The sequence below is a fragment of the Phyllobates terribilis genome, unplaced genomic scaffold (genome assembly GCF_046119375.1).
Source record: "Phyllobates terribilis strain yellow unplaced genomic scaffold, ASM4611937v1 Scaffold_5__5_contigs__length_657084704, whole genome shotgun sequence".
In the NCBI taxonomy this organism is placed as follows: domain Eukaryota; kingdom Metazoa; phylum Chordata; class Amphibia; order Anura; family Dendrobatidae; genus Phyllobates; species Phyllobates terribilis.
Genome location: NW_027362765.1, coordinates 286,603,222 through 286,619,858, shown reverse-complemented (window position 1 = coordinate 286,619,858; position 16,637 = coordinate 286,603,222). Strand labels below are relative to the sequence as shown.

At 46.6% G+C, this 16,637-nt stretch overlaps 1 protein-coding gene across 3 annotated transcripts in view; it reads right to left on the bottom strand.

Moving 5' to 3' along the window:
- The window catches only part of GCGR (glucagon receptor), a 165,694-nt gene extending 161,572 nt beyond the window's left edge, over window positions 1-4,122 (bottom strand). For all 3 annotated transcript variants that reach the window (XM_073684205.1, XM_073684204.1, XM_073684206.1), the window contains exon 1: window positions 3,854-4,122. The gene's annotated coding sequence lies outside the window, so the exon portion shown is untranslated. The remainder of the gene's footprint in view (window positions 1-3,853) is intronic.
- Window positions 4,123-16,637: the final 12,515 nt, after the last annotated feature.

Here is a 16,637-nt window from a genome sequence, read left to right as displayed (position 1 = left end):
TAAAATTTCATGCTGAGAAAACATCACACATATGATTAAAGAAATCTAAATCAGATACTGAAACTAGCATGATGGAAGATATTACTGCATGTGCTAAGTGTGCACATTGCTCCTCATAAGTCTACACACTTTTCCTACTCAATGCTCCAGCAAAAAGTCCACAGTCTGAAAATCCACAATCCACATGAAACATTGTCAATAGACATGGACAGCTATAGCTACACAGAATTAACTATATTTCTATAAAAAATTTGGAAAGAAAAGTTTGTGCAGTCTAGCAGTTTGGACCAGTGCCACAATATCAAATATCAAATTCTGTACTACTGGTTAATCAGAAAAGTACCGTAGCTACCAGTCCATGCAGGGGTGCAGAACCCAGTCGTTATAAAAAACACTAATACACAGCATGCAGTGCAATTTTTTTCTGATAAAATAACAGACCCCAATATAGCCAATAGTGTCAGAGCGATGGATGACACAGGGATTATATCTGGTATTTTCAGAATCCCTCTGTTATCTAGGGCCCCTCAGTCCCTGCACAAGGTACATTACGGTGCATCAGTTTTTCCTGGAGTGTTCCTTTAATAAATTATTGATTGTTCTGTCCTCATTTTTTGGCTCTGCTCACGTGTCCGTCTGGATATTCCATTTGTCTTATCCGTTTTCTGAACAGACAAATAGAATAAGTGATCCGTTGCATCAGTTGTGCAAAAGGAGGGGCCCCATTGATTATTATGGGGTCCGTTTGGTCACCAGTTTTTAGGACTGAAAAAAAATTCCTGCATGTAGAACTTTTCTTCTGCTCTAAAAAAAGAAACACAGAGGGACCCCATAATAATTAATAGGGCCCCTCCGTTTGCATAACTGATGTAATGGATCATTTAGAGTGCTTTCACATTGCGTTCTGTCCAACGTTCAGTGGTCCTATCGTTCAGTGGTCCTATCGGGGCTTGTGTCTGAACCTCCGGCAAAACATGTCTGAAAATGATGCACAACAGAGCACACATTGACTCTGTCAGCACCATTAGAGGCAATGGCCCCGTCATCATATATGCCCGAATTGCGGGGAATTAAGACACAAGCCCCGACGTTACCACTGAACGTGGGCAAGAACGCAATGTAAAAGGAGAACACTCCGTTTGTCTGTTCCCTGATCAGACAAGCATACATGTGAACAGACCCTTAGATTCTACATTTTTTCACATTTGGAATTACTTGGAATTTGTGGTGGACTGTATGATTGCCTGGAATATTAGATGCTGGATTAAAAGGATTGTATTGAACCCTGTCTAATTAGAAGCCACTAAGCAGCCAGGTTCTTCCGATGATAAGTGTATTTTTTTTCACTGACCCATTATGCGCTGAGCATACATTAAGACTACTTATATGATGTGGAATTACGATTTTAGAGAAAAATATCCTGAAACATTAGACAAACTCACATTAGGCTTTTTTTTCAGTGGAGTTGACATTATTTAAATGCACAGTTAGCTTCCTGTAAAAAATTGCTTTTCACATGCACAATTTTTATTGAACTGATCATTTCTCATTTTCACTACTTGTTTTCCTAAGACTTCGATATCTCGAAATACAGTAGATTGTATGAAGGGTGAAATCTGCTATAATATCTGCAAACGTTGCAACAGTAGAGCACCCCCTAGTGGTCTAATAATCCAGGAAACCAAAATAGCCTGCTTTTAATTGACCTGTTACTCAAGGATTCCTTTATAGCAGAAGTGGACATATTATTGGTGAAACCTGTGCAGCACAGGGGCCAAAGAGGTAAAGGGGCCCATTTCCACCTCCATAGCAACTTTTGTCACAGACACATAAAGGGGCGCATTATGATCTGCTATGAGACTGATCTTCCACGGCGGCCCTGTTCTGTCTGTTTTAATGATACACTAAAGGATGCATTTTCAACATCTTAATGGCCCCAAAATAGCGTCTGGCTAAAACAAAATGTAAAATAACACAATGTTTCTATCCAATTAGTAGAGTGAAATATTTCATTGAGTTCCACATGAGCTTTTTTGTGCTTATGACTTGTCAAGATGGTTGATGAATAGTTGGTTGTGCTGTAGGCACCAACTGTCGGGACTTGATCAGAAATGGGGGGCATTGTGTCATTTTACTGCTTTATCTTCATGACTAGGACAGATATATGATAATTAGAGCTAGTCTCCCTTTGAACTGTAATCCAGTACTTGCATATACTATTATTTTGGACACTTACGTACAAGCAATGCCTGATTTCACCCATCTAGTACCCCACACCTGGATATATTTGCACTCTTTCATGCTATGTATCCACACACCTGGTATATCCCAGCTCTCACCCACACTACTTTTAGAGTCACAAGGTGATCAGTAACTTGTAGCTCATTGCACAACTCAGGAAATACACTACTAACAAGATGCAGTATAAATTTACAAAGTCCAAACAAGCGCCTGTGGCAAACACACCATTGCCACTTCCGGAGCACTCGGAATGCACAGATTCTCAGGGTTGGCATCAAGGAGTATCAAACCCCAGGAGAAGTCCTGTGCGGCCAAGTACTTACATAGTGCGGCCACTAAGTCGGCCATGCAAAAGTGCAGCCGGTAGTGTCCCAATAATAACAGCAGATACCTGTCGGAGAGTGGTTCCAATAAATGGTGATAAATATTGTCAATGCACACAAACATTATTTCCATTGTGGGCAGTCAGCATCATTAACACTATGGGTCCAATTCACTATTGCATTTTCACCCATTTTTTATCTAGTTTTTCCCATTTTAAGGCTACTTTTTGTTTTGCACCAAATTCTCCCTTTAATTCGCATCTATTTTGAAGTCTATTTTCCACTTGTTGATCTGACTTTTTTTCTTAATCCAGATGTTTGCAGACAATTCTTTATTTGTAACTTTTTAAAGAGTCATTTTTGGGCAAATGTACCCCCCCTGGAATGATTTTTTTTTTATGCAGCTGGATTTTTTGCAACAAAAATTGGGGTTGCATGTGACATATTAACAGATCTTGCAACTTTTTTTCCTTTAAAAAAGCGTCCTTTAAAAAAAGCCAAAAATAAGAAGCTTTTTTGATTTTGCACAAAATTCATGAATCTGCATGCCCCATTTTGAACAATGTGGCACTAAAATGGCAGAGAATACCACAAGAAAGTGATTTAAAACTTATAGAATAATTCTGACATTGGTGCGATTACTCTTATGGAAAAGTGTATAGACAATATATACTGTACAGTCATTACTGGATCCGACAGTAGCTTACTGGGGTCTCTGTGTAGACTCCCACAGCTATGAATCTAGTGAACCTCCTGTCACTTGTTCCTCATCATTCATCGATCTGCACAGTAGCCGCTTCCCACACAGGAATACGTGACTTTTAACCCAAACTCCCATTGGGAAAACGTCAGATACACAAATCTGTGGGAAGAATGGACGGTGCACAAACACGTTACTAAAGTCATCACCCCTTAATGCAGAATTAAAATCAGGACATCACACATTACTGAAAATCCTATATACAATATTAATATAAATGTGACTTTTATAGGAAGAGGTGGCAAAACTCTCATTGTAGTACTACAAATCCCAGCTCAATAGGACACAGCTAGAACTAGTAGTTTCACAGCAACCAGAGAATAATAGGTTGCCAAAGCTAATTATTAGACAGATACACAATCGATTTCTTATCTTAGGTAGAACTAAAAGTCTCAGTTGTACTTAGTGTCCCATTGTATACTATAGGCACAAAGAATCACTTATGTAACAAAGCAGAATAAACCTAAAACGTTAGAAGTAAGCGAGGGAGATGATAAAACACAAGGAGGTAGACAGGTAAGACACTCACAAAGTTGTTGGTGCAGTTTGGAAGAGGCACTTGTGGAATAGAATATAGTCCCAGAAGAGTTCATGAAGTCATCCTTCAGCACCCATGAGCACCCTGAGCTCAGTCATGCCATAGGGCACTTGGTAGAAAGCTTCTTTGCTCTCTCTTATTTCTTTTACACCCAGAGCAGGTTAGATGTCTCACCAGGAGCCGGTGCCTTTGCCAAAGTCTGTACTTGACAGATGCAGAATGCAGCCTGCCCTGTGGGTGGGGACACAACCTGTCAGTTATGCTGGCTGAATGGCGAGAATGAGCAGACTCTGCCACTGGGTCCTAAAATCACTGATCCTACAAGAAATGTATTGCTGTCAATGAACAGCTAAAGCCGGCCATACTCATACTGTAGGATAATGCTGTGCATGAAACAAGGGTGATCCGAAAAGTCACTGTTAATATTTTTGGTTATGTGCATCTGAGCCACCAGATGTTCTGCAATACTGAAAGTGCAGGAAGGACAGTGTGTACTGAAATTGTGGAGTAGCGTTGATTTTCTCTTCTGGATGTCTACCAAGCCCCAAAGCAGGACTGCAACCTCGTGCCTGTGTTTGGACGCTGTGAATCCATGCTATTTCCCAAAATATGAGAAATGTTACTGTTCTCTTAACAGGAATCTGTCAGTAAGACCAACCCTCCAAATAGCATATTCAGGCAAACAGGTCTTTTAAAGCTGTTTGAACTTGAAAAAGTTTTCATACCCTGTGAACTTTTCCACATTTTTTCACGTTAGACCCACAAACTTAAATGTATTTTATTGGGATTTTATATGATATGCCAACACAAAGTAGCAAGTATTTCTGAAGTGTAAAGGAAATGATACATGGTTTTCTAAATATTAAACATATAAATCTGAAAATTGTGATTTGTATTCAGAGCTTGGGATATTTTTTTTATAACCTAACCCTGATTTACTTTTCACCATAACTTTATCCCTGACCCGTCTGGTGTGTTCTTTGGTTTTCTTGGCGATGTTTTATCGCATACCACTCAGCCGTGTTATATGCTAGTGTGACCTCGGATTTATACTTTAATAATCAGAGGAAAACTCCTGGTTTTGGCTTACAAATACTGATGTAAAATACTGACCAAATACTGAACATGTGAACGTAGCTTAAAACATATCTACACATCAGTATGATAAGTAATTAAACCTAAATTTCTGCAGTGCCTCTATCACACTGCAGATAGCTGAATCATCACTGTGACTTTACAGTATTGTACTGTAAATTTTTATGTAAAGTATATTGTTCTGCATGTCTATATGTAAACTATACAATTTTGTGGATATATTCCTCAAATAAATAGGAAAACACTGATAGCTTCCTGTCATATGCAGTCATGTACATAGGCGGATTATAATGAGGATGATCTGGGCTACCGCCCGGGGCTCCGAACCTCCAGGGGGCCCGGGGCTCCGGGGTGTCTATGGCCAGATTGTCCTCATTATATGTGCGGCGCCGCGGCACATACCGGCAGACAGTGGCGGGGGGCCCCCGGACCGCTCCCCCAGCAGCGGCGCATGGCCGCTGCTTCTTCTTCGGCCGGGCCAGCACTGCAGCAGTTAACTTTCCTGTGCTGGCCCGGCCACGTCACTGCTAGGAGACACGGCCCTGCACGCGGCCGTGTCTCCTAGCTGTGACGTCACGCAGTGCGCACCCGGCCTGCAGTGCTGCACCGGAAAGGAGCAGGACTGGAGCCGAGCCGGGGGATGGTGAGTGTGTCTGTGTGTGTGTGTGTGTTTGTGTGTGTGTGTGTGTGTGTATGTGTGTGTATGTGTGTGCAGGCAGATATCATTGTGTGATGTCTGTTTATATGTATTTTTGTGTTTTAAATATGTTTATGCGTGTATGTATATGTCTGTATATGTTTGTGTGCATGCGTGACTGCGTGCGGCCTCCTGCTGAGTATAGATGGCGCTGTGCGGCCTCCTGCTGTCTCTGTGGGGGGGGCACCGTGCGGCCTCCCGCTGTGTATAGATGGCGCCGTGCAGCCTCCCCCTGTGTATAGATGGCGCTGTGCGGCCTCCCGCTGTGTATAGATGGCTACGTGCGGCCTCCCGCTGTGTATAGATGGTGCCTTGCGGCCTCCCGCTGTGTATAGATGGCGCCGTGCGGCCTCCCGCTGTGTATAGATGGCGTCGTGCGCCCCCCTGCTGTGTATAGATGGGATCGTGCGGCCTCCCGCTGTGTATAGATGGCACCGTGCGGCCCCCTGCTGTGTATAGATGGCGCCGTGCGGCCTCCCGCTGTGTATAGATGGCGCCGTGCGGCCTCCTGCTGTGTACAGATGGCGCCGTGCGGCCTCCTGCTGTGTATAGATGGCGCCGTGCAGCCTCCCACTGTGTATAGATAGCGCCGTGCGGCCTCCCGCTGTGTATAGATGGCGCCGTGCGGCCTCCCGCTGTGTATAGGTGGCGCCGTGCGGCCTCCTGCTGTGTATAGATGGTGCCGTGCGGCCTCCTGCTGTGTGTAGATGGCGCCGTGCGGCCTCCTGCTGTGTATAGATGGCATCGTGTGGCCTCCCGCTGTGTATAGATGGCGCCGTGCAGCCTCCCGCTGTGTATAGATGGCGCCGTGCGGCCTCCCGCTGTGTATAGATGGCACCGTGCGGCCTCCCGCTGTGTATAGATGGCTACGTGCGGCCTCCTACTGTGTATAGATGGCTACATGCGGCCTCCTGCTGTGTATAGATGGCTACGTGCGGCCTCCTGCTGTGTATAGATGGCTACGTGCGGCCTCCTGCTGTATATAGATGGCTACGTGCGGCCTCCTGCTGTGTATAGATGGCTACGTGTGCTCAATATTGAGTCATACAATTAATGTAAGGCTATGTGCCCACGATGCAGAAATGCTGCGGATTTTTTTTGAGCGTTTCTGCATCTCCTTGGCAGAAAAAACACATGTGGATTGTACATGCGGATTGTACATGTAGATTTAACATGCGTTTTTCCTGCCAGGGACATGCGGATGTGAATCATTCTTCACTTGCAGTTCCGCATGCGGGTTGACAAGCGCTTTCCAAGCGATTTTAGCATCACTTGCAAAGTGCTTGACAACTTGGTCACACTATATAAATCCATGCAACCAGCATGGATTTATATAGTGTGACCGTAAAAGAATGGTAAAAAATAAATATATAATTACCTTCTGATGGCCTGCCGACGTCAGCGGTCGCGTGACCCGTCACATGACTAAATGACGTCACGGCAGGTCCTTTTCAGACCATTGCGAGCTGCCGGCAAGCCAGGACGCATCGAATAAAGACACCGGGGGCCATCAGAAGGTAAGTATAATATTTATTTTTTATTTTATTCTTTTTTTACAGGTTCTATGATACCCTGGGTCCGGAGGAGAGTCTCCTCTTCTCCAAACCCGGGTACCATCCGCACATTGAAACGCATGGATTCTGCATGTACAGATGCAGTGATGCGGATTCCATGTGTTCCAATGCAAGTCAATGGGGGCGAAAACGCCGAGCTTCCGCAAAATAATTGGTAGTGCTGCGGATTTTTCCGCAATGATAATCCGCAGCAGAAATTTCCGCAGCATGTGCACAGCACATGCGGATTATCATTGGGGAACATGACAGGCCTTCTACCAAGCGTTTTTAAGTGTTTCTGCAGCGGAATTGCCGCTGCGGAAACGCTTAAAAAATGCATAGTGGGCACACAGCCTAAAAAAAATTATTAGAATTAATATTGTGCCAAATTAATTTCACGTGAACTATCACATGATCTATCACAGGGGATCATGTGACATGTCATGTGATACATCAGGTGTGTGTGCGTGGGGGGGGGGGGCCGCGCCTTCTAAACTGCCCGGGGCCCTTGCTACTCTTAATCCACCCCTGGTCATGTATATGGCGACAGTAACTGAGCTTCTTTCTTTCTTTTTTTTTAAAAAAAGAGCCCTATAAAAGGATTTTTCTATGTGTAGAATTGGTGACGGCTGGAGAGCTGAGAAGAAGAAGGACTGCCTATCATGGGAGTGGATGGCGCTCAAGAGTGCAAAAATGTGCCCAGCCCACTGGAGTGTCGGCCTGGAAGAGTGTGTGCTCTGCAGACAGAATCTGGCTCAAGATGGGAGGTGCGTGTCGGAGGAGGGCACGATTCAAAATGTACTGCGACCCAGCGGATGGAGAATGGCAAGGATTGGCTGAAGGAGGAGTTACCGAGAGTGATGCGTGACGCAGCAGACGCGTCAGAAGGCCGGCCTCGGAAAAGGTAAAACAGTGACTGGAGGGGCGTGTCAAAGAATAGGAGGGCGCCATTAGTATGCTGGGACCCGGAGAGAGAACAATGTCACACATGTTCGAAGAAGAACGTCCAGAGCACAATGGCGGATCGTCCCACAGATACGAAGGACATGAGCGGTGGGAGTCAATATGGGTACTGGCAAGGAGTTGGTGTCTTTTGCCTACCCTGGGGGCCTGATTTTCACGAATAAGTTGTTCCAGAGATACCACCATCACCAGTTATTATTGGGAATAAATTGTGAGGACTATACGGGTTGTGTTTAATTAAATAATGCTCTCAATTAAGTATTTTCCTGTGAAATTAATGATATTGTGGTTCAGCCTTAAGGGAGACACTCAGTGTATACTGCTCGGGGGACCAGAGAGTCCATGACCACTCCAGAGTATCAAGAAGAGGCGGAGTCCGCTGCAGAAGGTATGCAAGCTTCAGCTCCATCCCGTCCAGTAAGGCCTGACGCAGGCCAGCAACTATTGCATTGTGCTCAGTTGTCAACCCAAAGAAGCCGCAGTGAATTCCTCAGAAGCATTGAGCTGTGGTATGCCGAGGGGAGGAAGATAGTAGGGGGCTCCGGGAAGGATTTTGGGCCTTGACTTCAGTCTGGAAGCCTGATGCAGATGTACAGGTAGTCCCAGTGATGACTTCATCTGGGAGTGGCTTGGCTCTACCTGAGAGGAGTCTGGAAGAAGGTGGAGAGATTCCAGGAGAAACCTGAGCAGTGACCAAGGTGCTGTCTGGGCAGTTGCAGTTACTCAGTTGTTTCAGCGGGCTATTTTGAGGGGTCAAGTTTCAAGAAACCCCTATCTAAAGACTGGAGACCATTCGGGTCTCAGGAAACAAAGTTTAATGTGTCCCACCTTTATTATTTTTGAAAGTACTGTTAGTACCTTTGTAGCCGGAATGCCTGTATGTTTTTCCTAAAAGAAATCGGAGGGACTGTTCGAGATACCCTCGAGGCCAGGTGGGCCTGTGATAACTGAGTAGGCTGAACTTTTTGTTTTCAGTTTTTGTTTTGTTGCACCTGTTGCTGGTGCAACTGTGTGGGTCTGATACCCTCAATAACAAAGACTGTTATTTTTATGGACACTCTGATGGTTTCCAGGGTCCTTACCAAGAAGGACCGGTTTTAGTGGAGTCTTAAAGGTTATGGACAGTGTTGTCTATTGTTCTGGGGCGCTTAACCGAGATGGGCCAGACGGTCAATGGAGAAGGCATCTGAGCAAGACTTCTCTCCTGATGTTTTACCGTCTTGTATGTTATATGCACTAACCCTTCTTTTAGGTCCCGGATGGTCGCGTGCGACCATCATTAAAGAATGAGTGAGTGTGAGGGTGGGGAGGATGGTGTTCCACTCCTGTGACAACTCCTGATGTTTAAATGCATGAGAATGTATTTTACTGTGTTTTATTGTCATCCCCCTGTTAGACTTCAGTACTGCAGTCCCTCCTAGTCAGGTGTGACCAGAGTTAACTGTAGAGCCAGCCCAGGGTTGGGGCGGAGCAATGGAAATCTGTGGGTTAGTTTCAGTTTCTGTAGTCAGTAAAGAGGCCTGGCCTCTTTAGTGTTGGCTGGGTGAATTGGGGCGTCTGTCCTGTGGGGGTGCACGTATATAATCCTGGGCAACCCGCCTGATCTAATAGTATGGGCGTCATCAATGGGCTGCAAGCCAGACACTGTGCATCACACATATCTGTGTGACTGGAGCCCTATGCAGACTCCATCAGTGTGCATGTATAATACTACACAGCCACCCCTTCCATGAATTGGTAGGTTAGTGATTGGCTGTCTGTATCAGTATTTTGCACATTTGCTCCCCCCGCCTTTGTCATGGAGGCTTGCTGCATCCTACGGTGCATTGGTAATCTGACCTGGTGTTGGTAAGGCATTATCTTTTACTGTGATGTTTTCTGTAGTCAGTTAGAAACAGAAGAGTGAAAAAGAAAGGACACCCTCTGGTCAAAGTGATCATAACCTGGGGTGTGTGTGTGGATGAAGAGAGCAGAAAAGCAGAGAGAGAGTGAGGAAGCTTCTTAGAAGAACTCCATTGGTGGCAGCGGGATACTCATAGCAGGCGAGTTGGGGAAGGGGACGTACAGCCAGAAACTTTGTTACGATCCCTAAGGGTCTCTGGGGAACGGAAAAGTGTCAGCCATGTCTTGGAAACTGCGGGTCCAATAAGAGATGAGCCAGCAAGGCTGGGGGAATACTCAGTAAGTGACAGCCACAGGTGCATCGTTACGTGGTGGACCAGAGGAGCTGGTGTTCATTGTGGTAATATGTTAATACACACACACTGAAGACGGATCCCGTCTTTCTGTAGCGGGCCGGGGTGCGGAAAACGAGTCCCCCGCCCATAGCTACCACCTCGAGCACCAATACACATACCTCTAGTGCCAAGAAAAATGTACGTATACTGTATATCTGTGAATTCAATTAACAGCTTTAAGGCAGAAAACAGTAATTTATTTCTATCTGTTTATCGTAATATTTAATTCTCTTCAACTTTTTTCATCTATTATTCGATCTAGATTAGTGTTGAGCCACCCCCGTAGTGTTCGAGTTCGGTTCGGTTCGTCGAACACCCGTGTGTTCGCCGAACTGTTCGTCGAACACCTTCGAACACCGTTAAAACCAATGGCAGGCAAACAAAAACACATAGAAACACATAGAAAACACCTTCAAAGGTGTCCAAAAGCTGACAAACTGCTCAGAAGACACAACTAACACATGGAAAAGTGACAAGTACATATAGTCATGCGAAAAGAAAAGAGGTGGAGGAGTAAAAGGAGGGGGAGACACAGATATAGGCATGTCATGCCCTTCTAAAATCCAAAAAGCGAGAAGCCGACACGGCCAGTCCGCTCCTGCCCGTGCCACCTCCGTGTCGCTGGATTTGTGCCAGAGCCGCGGTGAACCCTGACGGCCAGCCCCCCTCTCCCAATACTGGTGCCTGTCCGCTGGTGGGTCAAGCGAGCCCCCCTGTGGTGGAGGCAGCTCTAAGCTTTTTAATTTAAATTGTCTCTCTTATTTGAATGAATACACTTTAAATCCATTTACAAGGATCTATTGGAGGGCAAGTCTCATGCCAGCAGCCGCGTAATTCCAGCTCCAGTAGCGTCCACTAAAGCTGCTGCAGTTAAAAAGCTTTTATAAGGATCGAGCTCGGCTGTCCACCGCAAGGCATCCTACTGCCAGTCCCAGCCCCTATGCCTTGGGGTGCCTCCTGATGCTCTTCACTGAGTATCCCATGGTCCCGAAGCATTTCCTTTGAAAAAATTAAGTGTCTAAACTACAGGTGGTGTAGCTTGCTTAACAGCCGGGATAATCCGCTGACTAGCAGACACTGCTACTAGGCACAAAGTATTTCCTGGGCTAGATGCAGTTAAAAATTTGTAATTAGATACTCTCGTTGGATGCTGAGAAAGCATTCCATAGAGTCTCCTGGCACGCCATATATGATTCTCTTAAAAAGCTTGGGGTAGGGGTCTAGGGGACCCTTTTATAGCCAAAATCACGGCCCTGTATCGCAATACGTCACCTAGGCTGAAGATAAATGGAACTGTAGCACCCTGAGGGCTCGGTTGCTACAGACGTATTGCACCTCACCCAGAGGTGTGATATCTCACTCTCAGGTAAGGATGGAGTGTGGATCAGGACCCCGACACCTGCATGCATTACACCACATTGCCGTGGGGCAGGGCGACCAATATGCCCCTGAGATGGGCACAACAGTCCCTGTCCCTGGCTGGAGTATGGGGAGGGAACACTGAGGAAGGGGAACCCTGTAGTGCAGGAGCAGGGAGGAAGCAGTTCCTGGGTGCATTGAGAAGGGAGTATAAAAGGTGGGCACCATCTTAGTTCAGTGCAGAGAAGCCTGAGCAGAAGTGAGAGGGAGCAGGGGCTCTGCATGAGCTCTGCTCCAGAGGCGGGCCTAGTAACAGAGGCCCAGGCCTGGAAGAGGGAGAAGGAAGGAAGAGGAGCGGAGAAGGCTCCAGGAACGAGGAATGAAGGGATCCCAGGGGTGCGGACGGGCGAGTCGCCACCGCACGCCCGAATCCACCTGCGTGGAGGGGTCAGGCCAAAGGGGGAGACCGGTCCCCGAACTAGTGGAGGCAGGAAACGACCCTCAGCTAGAAACCGGAGGCTCTGACATTTTATGTGGCGCAGCCCCTCGCTACACCCGCTAGGAAGGCACCACATAGGGTCAGGGAAACTGGCGCCAAGTTTACCAAGAGGAGGCCCGAGGCAGCCGGACAGAAGTGTTGGTAAGAAAGGCCAGACAAAGGACACACAAAGGGGGTCCTGTGAAGTGCTCCAAAGTTATCTGGGAGTTGTCTGAGCCCCTCACCTGGTGAGCACAGTACGACGTGGGCAGCCGTTACCTGCAGACGTGGTCTGGATAATAAGAACTGTGAGTAAAGGCCCTGGACTGCATCACTGACTCCGTGTCGTTACTGCTGCTGCCCTGCACCATCACCCCCATCCTCCGCATACACTGCCCTGAGGCTATACTCCTCCCGTGGGGAGTTATGCTACGCTCTGCTGCACCCACAACACCAGCCTCAGCGGTCTGCCCTGTAGCGGCGGTTCACTCTGACCGCAATCCACGGGTGGCGTAGTCGGACATTTAAACATCAAAACCACATAAATAGTTCCGCCACTGGTTTGACCGCCCTGAGCCACGGAACCGGGTCGCCGCCACGAAGACTACAACCACCAGCATCCACCAAAAAGGGTCCGGCTCCGGGTGTCCCAAGGCCCAGGGGGCGCGTCAGAACATTTTCATCACCTTTCACAATCACCAATGGGACAAGGCAGGGATGTTCTCTGTCCCCTCTCTTATACATCCTAGTGACGGAGCACCTGCTCTCATCAATTCGCCATAACCCCAATATTAGGTGGATTGAGGTGGGAGGCACCGAGTACAAGTGCTCTCTATTTGCTGATGATGTCCTAGTATATATCACTCAATCACATATATCCATCCATGCTGTTATGGCTGAAATAGATCACTTTGTTACATGGTCAAATTTTAAAATCAATGCAGCGAAGTCTGAGGCCCTCGATGTCTCCCTCCCCAAATCCATATAGGATTCCATCCAGTCCAACTTTCCCTTTGCCTGGCCCTCACAGGGTATCAAATACTTAGGAATTCCTATTCATAGAGACCTCTGCCATCTATGTTATCTTAATTTTGGGCCCTTTATTGAACAACTCCATACAGACCACGGTTGGCAAGTTAGAACTGTAAGATTCACTACGTGAACCACTGGTGTTTTGTGGAAAAGCACATGTACACTGTGTTCCAAATTATTATGCAAAAAGTGTTTAGGAGTGATAAGGGAAGAATTTGTTTGTTTGTCAGTTAAACTCATTGATGGTGATGTGTGTCAGGGCTCTTTATATCACTGTAAGCAATTGCAGACACCTGTGCTAATTAGTTTGGCAGGTGTGTCCAATGAAAGGCAAGACTACTTAAGAAGGCTCTCTCACATTATTCAGCAGCCTACATTTTCTGCCAAAATGGGAAAGAAAAAGGATGTGTCGGCTGCTGAGAAGCAACAAATTGTGGAGTGTTTAGGTCAAGGCATGACTACAATCAACATTGTGCGATGATCAGGATGAAGTGTCTTGGCAATCAAGAAGTATGTAGCTGATTCACAGTACACACGTGTGCGTGCTGATAAGGGCAAATTGAAGACTCTTTCCTACAGGCAATTACGTCAGGTTGAAAGAGCAGCGGCAAAAAAGCCTTGTCATAGCAGCAGACAAGTTTTTGAAGCTGCTTGTGCCTCCAACGTCCCCCGAACAACAAGATGCAGGGTCCTTCAGAGGTTTGCAGCTGTGCATACGCCATCCTGTCGACCTCCTCTATCCACTTCACACAAGCAGAAACGGCTCCAGTGGGCCAAACATTACATGAAGACTGATTTCAAAACTGTTTTGTTCACGGATGAGTGCCGTGCAGCGCTCGATGGTCCAGATGGATGGAGTGGAGGATGGCTGGTTGATGGACACCCCACGCAAACACGGCTACAGCGCCAACAAGGAGGAGGTGGAGTAATGTTTTGGGCTGGAATCATGGGGAGAGAGATTGTCGGCCCCTTTAGGATCCCTGAAGGCGCTAAAGATGAACTCCATAATGTATGTGGATTTTCTCAAACAGCACTTCCTGCCATGGTTCAAGAAGAAGAACCGTGTATTTCACAGCAAGATCATTTTTCTGCATGATAATGCACCATCTCATGCTGCACATAAAACATCTGCATCTCTGGCTGATATGGACATAAAAGGGGACAAACTTATGGTGTGACCCCCATGCTCCCCTGACCTCTACCCCATTCAGAACCTTTGGAGCATCATTAAAAGGAGTGTCTATGATGGCGGGAGGCAGTTCACATCTAAGCAACAGCTCTGGGAGGGTATTCTGTCCTCATGCAAAACAATTGAAGCAGAAACCATCCAAAACCTGACAAATTCAATGGACGAGAGAGTTCAGAAGCTCCTTTCGAACAAGGGGTCCTATGTGAAAATGTAACATCACCTAGAATAAAGTTTTGAGTTGAAAACTGTTTGATTTCAGTTTCTAACAACCTGCTAATGCTTATAATTTCAAAAATGACCATTTTTTTGGTCTTTATTAAAATGAAAAGGTTGATCGAAAAGTTTGGGGGATCTAAGAGTGTGGCAACCCAGTAGTCATGATTACTTCGAATTCTGACAATATGAGGGTCATGCTGCAGGTAGTGCAGCAAGAAGGCACTTATGTGTCTTGCGCATCTCGGAGCCCCAAAATTATTTTCCGGGCTAGATGCAGCTGAAAATTATTTTTAATTTTAAATCTGGTGGAGCTTATTATAGATGGCCTAATAGGATCAGTGCTGCACACTGCTACAAAGCCCAAATTATTTTCCAGTCAAGATACAGATAAACATGATTAGTAATTTGAAAGCTTAAAACGTTTGGTAGGGTGATTTTAACCAATCATCAAGCTTTTACTCTCCCCAGGATGACACAGGGGTAGAAAAGTCGTTTCGGATCCATGATTTGTTCATCTTTATGAACGTGAGTCTGTCTACATTATCAGTGGAGAGCCGCGTGCGCTTATCTGTCAGCACACCACCAGCAGCGCTGAACACACGTTCAGACAGAACGCTGGCTGCGGGGCATGACAAGATCTCCAAGGCGTAAGTGGCTAGCTCCGGCCATTTATCCAGATTGGAAGCCCAAAAAGAGCAAGGGTCCAGTGACACAGTCGTGGCTTCAATGTTTACTTGGAGATACTCCTGTACCATCGTCTCTAGGCGTTGACTATGTGTCAGACTTCTTGTCTCCTGTGGCCTTGCAAAGGATGGGCTAAAAAAGTGGTGAAATGATTCCGCAAAATTGATGTTACCAGCAGATACTGTGGTTCTGTTACGGTTTGAGTGCTGAACACTTGACGGTCCCACGGTTGGCAAGTTGGAACTGTGAGATTCACTACGTGCACCACTGGTATTTTGTGGAAAAGCACATGTAAGATTCTGCAACAGTCTCTGCTGATACTCCTGCATGCGTGCATCCCTTTCTATGGCAGGAATAATTTCTGCAAATTTACTTTTGTACAGGGGATCTAACAGTGTGGCAACCCAGTAGTCAGGATTATTTCTAATTCTCACAATTCGAGGGTCATGTTGCAGGTAGTGCAGCAAGAAGGCACTCATGTGTGTTGCGCATCCAGGAGCACCAAGTCCCTGTTGTGTTGGTGGCGAGGTAACAATCATGCTTCCTTCCTCTGTCCTCTCCCCCCAACCTCGCACAACAGAAATGTGATCAAGGTCTCCCTCATCTGATGAGTCTTCCATCAGTTCGTCCTCCACTTCTTGCTGGGCTCCTGCACCTTCCTCACTAGTTTGGCTGCTACCATGCGCCCTGGTAAAACCATCTCCCCCACCCTCACATGCCTGCCGCCTTGGTGCTGCCGACCTTCTGGACCTTGCAGATGTTAGCCCTTCCGCATACAACTCCTCCTCCTCTACTTCCTCCACCTCCTCTTGTGCCACCACCTGACTCCGAATTCTGTTTAACATGTGCTCCAGCATGTAAATCACCGGAATAGTCATGCTGATAATGGCATCGTCAGCACTAAACATCTTCGTCGCCATTTCAAAACTGTGCAGAAGGGTGCATAGGTCCCTGATCTGAGACCACTCCTCCAGCGTGATTTGCCCCACCTCTGAATCTCGTTGGCCCAGGCTATACGTCAGAACGTATTGCACCAGGGCTTGTCGGTGCTGCCACAGTCGCTGCAACATGTGCAGAGTTGAATTCCACCGGGTAGGCACATCGCATTTTAGCCGGTGAAGTGGCAGGCCCAACGACTTCTGTAGAGATGTAAGTCGCTGAGCTGCGGGATGCGAACGGCGGAAGTGAGCACACAGCGACCGTGCCCTCTGCAGAAGGCCATCTAGTCTGGGATAGTGGGCTAAAAATTGCTGGACAACCAGGTTCAACACG